This window comes from Glycine soja, chromosome 20, assembly GCF_004193775.1.
Source record: "Glycine soja cultivar W05 chromosome 20, ASM419377v2, whole genome shotgun sequence".
Taxonomy (NCBI): domain Eukaryota; kingdom Viridiplantae; phylum Streptophyta; class Magnoliopsida; order Fabales; family Fabaceae; genus Glycine; species Glycine soja.
The window spans coordinates 8,478,882-8,488,010 of NC_041021.1; positions in this window are offsets into that span (position 1 = coordinate 8,478,882).

Genomic DNA, 9,129 nt, shown 5'->3' on the forward strand with positions numbered 1-9,129 from the left:
GGTTCCAGGGAATCCAGAATTCCCTAATATCGGTGAAGCAATCCAATTACCAAACCAATTCATTCAAAACCAACTCTCATTTCACCTCTGGCCATACTGAGTTTATCGCAGAGCATCTCCTCCAAGTTCTTGGGAGGTGTTGGTGCAATGAGACATCTTGGAAGATTGGAGAGCTTACGACAGGAGTATCACCTTAGGACAAGGTGATTTTGCAAGGGCCACCGGATGATAGCTCATCAAATACAGGGGATATCATATCAAGCAAAGATGAAGATTCACAGTAGCAAACAACAGGGTACACCAAGCAAACAAAGAGGTGCAAGTAGTGAGTAAAACCAAAAGGAGGATTGTGAGCCCACAAACCTTAAGGACTTCGTCTGAAGCCCTGCACTCGTGTGAAGAATGATATGGAAATGCTGCAGGATTCGGTGCTAGTAATTGGGAAAAGAATAACGAATTGCTGATATTTTGAAATCACAAAAGACAAATTTGTTATGAGAATTCAGTATAAATATACAATGAATAACAGCACCAATTATCAATGAAAAATAGCAGTTTCTTCTCTTATCTTAGCATTCTTAGAGGAGCTGGTACCCTTGAAACCAGTATTTTAATTTCTGCACTTATCATGGTTGGTTTCCAAACTGAGATGTTTGCGTATACTGTCGTTGTCTAAATATAAAAATATCACTGAGTTACCTGATTCCATTGGCAATTTGTTGCACTTGTGGTATCTGGATCTTTCCTACACTTCCATTGAAAGCTTGTCCTATGAAACATTTATGCTTTACATTGCAAACTTTGATATATAAAATTGTGAATTTCTTATTCAGTTGCCACAACCGATAGGAAATCTGGTTAATTTACGCCACCTGGACATCAGTTACACTAATTTTCCAGAGATGCAACACAACTCTGTAGACTACAAGATCTCCGTACTTTGACAGTTTTTATTGTTGGCAAACAAGATGGATTAAGTATCAGAGATTTAAGAAAATTTCCTTATTTGCTGGGCAGCTTTCCATTCTGAACCTGCAAAATGTTGTCAATCCTGTGGATGCATTTCGGGCCAACTTAAAGAACAAAGAGCAATTGAGGAGCTTATGCTGGAGTGGGGAAGCAATCCACAAATCCACAGATCGAAAAGATGTACTTAACAACTTGCAACCATCAACAAATTAAAGAACTCAATATCAAGATATTATGGTGGCACTAGTTTCCAATTGGATAGGACATTCTTCATTTTCAAACATCATAGTCCTTAATGTTAGTCAGTGATTGCAACAACTGCTTGTTACTTCCACCCTTTGGACAACTACCTTCCTGAAGGAGCTTGTTATCAAAAGGATGAAATGGTGAAAACAGTTGTTACGAGTTCTACGGCAGCAATGCAGGCTCACAGTTGTTTCATCGTTTCCATCACTAGAGAGTCTGGAATTTGAAGATATGCCAAAGTGGCAGGAGTGGCTACCATTTGAAAGTGAAGTAGAAACTTCCTTTTCCTTGTCTTAAGCGTTTGTACTTACACAAGTGCCCCCAGTGAGAGGAACCTTGCCCAATTATCTACCTTCATGACAAATGTTAGTTTCTCAGAGTGCAACCAGCTAGTGCCAACTTATCTGATGTGCACTGGAATATATCAATTGAAGTAATGCATATAAGAGAGGGACAAGAAGCTTGTTGTCTATTCTTGACAACTTCTCTTATTGTGAACTATTGATCGAAAAGTGTGATAGCTTGCAATCCTTGCCTACAATGATACTTAGCTCAAATTGTCTTCAAAAGTTGACTCTTACAAATATCCCATCTTTGATTTCTTCCCAGCTGATTGTTTACCCACATCATTGCAATCACTTGACATTTGGCATTAGAAAGTTAGAATTTTTATCCCACAATACATGGCACAAATTCACATCAACTTCAAAGCTAAGAATATGGAAAAGTTGTCGTTCCTTGACATCCTTTTCATTTGCTTGTTTCCCTGCCTTCAAGAGCTTTATATCCGTTTTATTCCAAACTTGGAAGCAATTACTACTCAAGGTGGAGGAGCAGTTCCAAATTAGTTGTTTTATTGTCACTGATTGTGAGAACTTAGATCACTGCCAGATCAGATTGATCCCCCGCCCTTGAACATTGGACCTTTCTGCCTTCCGAGCTAGATTGTCCCAAGGTGTTTTCCTTCCGGTTTACGATCACTTTACGTTGATGTTCGAGTACTATCAGCTATGTCTAGACAAGAGTTAGGTTTGCTATTCCAACACCTACTCTAATGTCCCACAATTGATGCTATCCGACAATGGCCAGTGCCTCAGACAATCAGAGCTGTTCGCAGCTTCTGGGCCTTGCGGGTACGCTTCTATCGCAGCGCCATTGGTGCAGTTGACCACTATGCCCAATTCCAATGGACCGTGACGGCACAGATAGCTTTTGACCACCTGAAGTGGGCATTATCAGAGGCATCGGTACTGGCCTGCCGGATTTTACTTTACCATTCACACTTGAAACGGACGCGTTGGAGTAGGAATGGGTGCGGTTTTGTCTCAAAGGGCCACCCTATTGCCTTTTTCAGCAAACCGTTTACACCCAAGCTTCTTAACGCATCAACATTAACAAGTCTAGAATCACTCGAAGTTTGACCATAATTGTTACTATTCTATGAATAATTGTTGTTTGTAATTATTATGAGATTGAGGAGGTAGCCTAAATTCATCATTGTTCTTAACGTATATTGATGTCAGCGAAATAACATCAGGCGACAAATGCTTGAACATAGCCATACTTCAATTGTGGACCATGTAAGTAAATCCATTCGTGACTATCAAATCCATATTGCTATGACATTTACGTGATCTTCAGTTATTTTATGACATCTGCAAATTAGGTATATGAATGAGTGGAGTAATGGCTTGGGTTATCGATCGGTGTATGGATTCCTTGAGCCTCAATCTATACACAATGCAAAGGACAGACGTGGGCATTGTGAAGAATATATCGAAAAATGGCTTAAGGAATCGCAACGACAACTGTACATAGGAGCTTATTTGAATGAGTAAGTCAAATTCATTTTGGCAAGGGTTAAGGCATACCACTACACACGGACTCTCAACGGTGAACATGGGTATGGTTCAAAGTCACCTAGAGCATGATCCCGAGGCTTTTCCCTCGGTGGTTGCACATAACTTTCAAAGGTTTCTAGAGATACCATCCTCTTTGATATCAAACATTGTGGCGGTAGGGACTACCAGCGACAACATATCATCAAGAGAAAAACTCTAGATGTGGTTTCACTGTCATCAAGCGAGTCAGAGACTCAAGTTCCGTAACGTTCCGGAAGGCAAAAAAGGGATGATTACATAATCTGTAAAGTTCCGCAATATTACCGAAAGAAAACAAGTATCGTTACAAAATTCGTAAGTTTCCGTAACTTTACGAAAAAAGAATCACAAAAAAAAGGCAGGGGTGTATTTAGTAAAAATGGGGCTTCAAATAGCAACCAGGCCCACTTGGGCCTTCCAGGATGTTCCTCCAGAAGACGGTTGCTTCTGGAGGAAGCAACCTAGCTCGCCTATTGTTGAACTTTGTTTTGTTTTCTAAGTTTCCTATATGATGCCTATGAATAAATTGAGTTGTGGCTGGATTTGTGAATCAAAATAAGTCTTAAGTTATCTTGAATTGTGTTATTCAGACAATTGAGCATAAGCAAACACAATTGTAACTATCCAAGCCTTAAGCAACATAAACACTACTCTTGATTTCTAGGTGGCCATAGCATGTCCATTGGCATGTGTCCCAAATGAACCCCGTGGATTTCCTCAATCATGTAGTTCGCCTCTTTGGCATCTACGCATCGCAGGAGGGTCATGTCTCTTTGAAGCAAAACTTTGCAGAAATCGTTGGAAAATACTTTTAATCTTTCATTGTTTATTTTTTGCTAAGCAAAGTTACTCAATATTTAAGCTTTATTGTTTATTTATTCGTGAGTGTTATTGAATCATTGTATCCATTCAAACTTTTTATTTGTGAAAGCCAGAAGTGATTTAGTGTTAAAAAATACTTGGGTGTTCTTAGATTCCCAGGGAGTCTAAGATAGTACCAGAAGTACCACTATCACTGTCGGACTACGCACGTGAGTCCGCTTAGAGGTAAGGAATGAGTTATTCACAATTAGGGAGTAGTGAGAACATGTATAGGGATCCTTAGAGGATCAATTGAGATGGATTTTGGGGTATTTGTCTATATCAGTTTTCTTGTTACACGGGATGCAAGCTGCATAACAACATGAATGATTTTCCATAACAATTCTACCAATGGTACCCACAGTTATACAAGCAATTTCCAGGACAAAACAAAAGAGTAATTGGATTAATAAGTAAGATATTTTTTTTTGACAAATAATGTAAAACATAAATAATACCAGTACCTTTGAGATTTTTTTTATCTCAAAAAGACTCTTTGCCTCAGCTTTGTAAAAAATCTATCCTTTGCTGAAAATTGGTTAGAACCGGAAAGTTGTGAGCGAGACGTGAGAATTGGGCGAACCACAATTTTTAATTTGGTAAGTCTACAAAATGAGAATTCATATTAAAGGCAAAAACAAACATAATCAAACAACCCAACCATAAAACTAAAAACCTTTGTTCCAAGAACTAACATACTTTCCATCAGCAACCTTCTAAAATCCAGAGCCCATCAAAACCTTTCCTTTGCAGAATTATTAACCTTATGTCGTGCAAGGACTCAACTTCCTGCTTCTTCTTTTTCTTCTTCTTATGCATTTCACCCCAAAACAGATTCATCTATGGTTAGTATAAAATAAGTGACATATAGTTGAGTTCCTTTTAATTTATTTCAACAAGTATAATGGGGAAACTTACAAAATAAACTATAAGATGTCGTGCGAGATGCCAGATTTTCTCACCATATTACATACATGTGTACTAGCTAGATTCTCTTCAAATAAACGAAAATTCTGACAATATAATAATGTAAAAACGATGAATCATTTATTTATACGAACTGCATGTATATTCCTATCCGTACCATGTTCTTGGTAACTAAAATGTCAATTTCTTATTGAATAAATGTTTAATTGATTTGTAGTATTTACTCGGGCATCGTTTCCTGATCATCACTGATCATAGAAGCCTCAAAGAATTGCTCACACAGGCAATTCAAACACCTGAGCAGCATACGTATTTGGCGCGATTGATGGGGTATGACTATCAGATCATTTATCGTTCAGGCACTCACAATCAAGTTGCGGATGCCTTGTCTCGTCTCCCTGAAACAGCTTCTTCCTCAATGATGACTCTTTCAGTACCCTGCCTCACCTTTATCTCAGAGTTGCATCAACAACTAGAAGCCCACCCTGCTTACGTGGCCCATCACAAAGCCATCAGGGAGTATCCCTCAGCCCATCCTCATTTCACCATTACCAATGATCTGGTTCTTCATAAGAAACGCATTTGGTTACCGCGAGAGTTTGCCATGATTCCCACTTTGCTCACAGAGTACCACTGCACACCAACAGGGGGCCACATGGGGATTGCTAAAACTCTAGCCCGCGTCACCGAGAATTTTCATTGGCCAGGTATTCGAGAGGATGTCATCCGCCATGTGTCTCAATGTCTTAATTGTCAACAGACTAAGTATGAAACCAAGAAGAGTGCCAGCTTGCTTTGTCCACTACCGGTACCTTATCGTCCCTGGGAAGACCTTTCCCTGGACTTTATCACCGGCCTTCCTTCGTACCATGGCAATACCGTGATCTTGGTTGTGGTGGATCGCTTTTCAAAAGGGATTCATTTAGGCATGTTACCCACATCACATACTGCTCATACAGTGGCTACCTTATTCATGGAGATTGTCGGTAAAATACATGGTTTGCCACGCAGTTTGGTCTCCGATAGAGACCCTTTATTCGTGAGTAAATTCTGGCAAGAATTATTCCGATATGGTGGCACTCAGCTCCGGATGAGCTCCGCCTACCATCCTCAGAGTGATGGGTAGACGGAGGTCATGAACAGAGTAGTGGAACAGTACCTCAGGGCTTTTGTGAATGGGAAACCGAAGACATGGGGAAAACTCCTTCTGTGGGTGGAGTGGTCCCACAACACCTCATGGAATGCGGCCACCGGAGCTACACCGTACGAAATCACCTTCGGACGTCAACCATTTAACTTCCCTGATTACTTGACGGGATCCTCCAAGTTGGATGCAGTGGAGGATATGCTCACCAATCGTGATGAAACTTTCAAAGTCATCAGGAAGAAGTTACTCAAGGCTCAGGCTACAATGAAGAAAGTTGCGGATACCAAGCGTCGAGAAGAGGAGTATCAAATTGGAGACTGGGTACTCGTGAAACTCAGGCCTCGCAGACAATTCTTAGCCAAAGACTTAACTGATACACGAGGTAAATTGGCGAAGCGTTTCTTTGGACCTTTCAAGGTGGTTGAGCGAATTGGCCCTGTGACCTATCGCCTGCAATTGCCCGACACAGCTCGCATACACCCTTTTTTTCATTATTCTTTGCTGAAGAGGTTCCAGGGGAATCCAGAATTCCCTAATATCGGTGAAGCAATCCAATTACCAAACCAATTCATTCAAAACCAACCTCTCATTTCACCTCTGGCCATACTGAGTTATCGCAGAGCATCTCCTCCAAGTTCTTGGGAGGTGTTGGTGCAATGAGACATCTTGGGAAGATTGGGAGAGCTTACGACAGGAGTATCACCTTGAGGACAAGGTGATTTTGCAAGGGCCACCGGATGATAGCTCATCAAATACAGGGGATATCATATCAAGCAAAGATGAAGATGTCACAGTAGCAACAACAGGGGTACACCAAGCAAACAAAGAGGTGCAAGTAGTGAGTAAAACCAAAAGGAGGATTGTGAGGCCCACATACCTTAAGGACTTCGTCTGAAGCCCTGCACTCGTGTGAAGAATGATATGGAAATGCTGCAAGGATTCGGTGCTAGTAATTAGGGAACAAGAATAACGAATTGCTGATATTTTGAAATCACAAAAGACAAATTTTGTTATGAGAATTTCAGTATAAATATACAATGTAATAACAGCACCAATTATCAATGAAAATAGCAAGTTTCTTCTTCTTATCTTAGCATTCTTAGAGGAGCTGGTACCCTTGAAACCAGTATTTTAATTTCTGCACTTATCATGGTTGGTTTCCAAAACTGAGATGTTTGCGTATACTGTCGTTGTCTAAATATAAAAATATCACTGAGTTACCTGATTCCATTGGCAATTTGTTGCACTTGTGGTATCTGGATCTTTCCTACACTTCCATTGAAAGCTTGTCCTATGAAACATTTATGCTTTACAATTTGCAAACTTTGATATTATCAAATTGTGAATTTCTTATTCAGTTGCCACAACCGATAGGAAATCTGGTTAATTTACGCCACCTGGACATCAGTTACACTAATTTTCCAGAGATGGCAACACAACTCTGTAGACTACAAGATCTCCGTACTTTGACAGTTTTTATTGTTGGCAAACAAGATGGATTAAGTATCAGAGATTTAAGAAAATTTCCTTATTTGCTGGGCAAGCTTTCCATTCTGAACCTGCAAAATGTTGTCAATCCTGTGGATGCATTTCGGGCCAACTTAAAGAACAAAGAGCAAATTGAGGAGCTTATGCTGGAGTGGGGAAGCAATCCACAAGATCCACAGATCGAAAAAGATGTACTTAACAACTTGCAACCATCAACAAATTTAAAGAAACTCAATATCAAATATTATGGTGGCACTAGCTTTCCAAATTGGATAGGACATTCTTCATTTTCAAACATCATAGTCCTTAATGTTAGTCAGTGATTGCAACAACTGCTTGTTACTTCCACCCTTTGGACAACTACCTTCCCTGAAGGAGCTTGTTATCAAAAGGATGAAAATGGTGAAAACAGTTGGTTACGAGTTCTACGGCAGCAATGCAGGCTCACAGTTGTTTCATCCGTTTCCATCACTAGAGAGTCTGGAATTTGAAGATATGCCAAAGTGGCAGGAGTGGCTACCATTTGAAAGTGAAGGTAGAAACTTTCCTTTTCCTTGTCTTAAGCGTTTGTACTTACACAAGTGCCCCCAGTTGAGAGGAACCTTGCCCAATTATCTACCTTCACTGACAAATGTTAGTTTCTCAGAGTGCAACCAGCTAGTGCCAAACTTATCTGATGTGCACTGGAATATATCAATTGAAGTAATGCATATAAGAGAGGGACAAGAAGGCTTGTTGTCTATTCTTGACAACTTCTCTTATTGTGAACTATTGATCGAAAAGTGTGATAGCTTGCAATCCTTGCCTACAATGATACTTAGCTCAAATTGTCTTCAAAAGTTGACTCTTACAAATATCCCATCTTTGATTTCCTTCCCAGCTGATTGTTTACCCACATCATTGCAATCACTTGACATTTGGCATTGTAGAAAGTTAGAATTTTTATCCCACAATACATGGCACAAATTCACATCACTTCAAAAGCTAAGAATATGGAAAAGTTGTCGTTCCTTGACATCCTTTTCATTTGCTTGTTTCCCTGCCCTTCAAGAGCTTTATATCCGTTTTATTCCAAACTTGGAAGCAATTACTACTCAAGGTGGAGGAGCAGCTTCCAAATTAGTTGTTTTATTGTCACTGATTGTGAGAAACTTAGATCACTGCCAGATCAGATTGATCTCCCCGCCCTTGAACACTTGGACCTTTCTGGCCTTCCGAAGCTAGATTGTCCCCAAGGTGTTTTCCTTCCGGTTTACGATCACTTTACGTTGATGTTCGAGTACTATCAGCTATGTCTAGACAAGAGTTAGGTTTGCTATTCCAACACCTAACTTCTATGTCACATCTTTTAGTTAAGGGTCTCCGTAATGATGAAGATCTTATTAACACCCTTTTGAAGGAGCAGTTACTGCCCACTTCTCTATAATTTCTGGTCCTACACAATTTCAGTGGTTTAAAGTTGTTGGAAGGAAAAGGGCTTCAAAATCTCACTTCTCTCCAAATGCTTCACATGTACAATTGTCCAAGCTTTGAGTCCTCACCTGAGGATCAACTTCCATCCTCTCTTGTAATACTCAGTTGAAGGAAGTGTCCTTTACTGGAAGCAAGGTA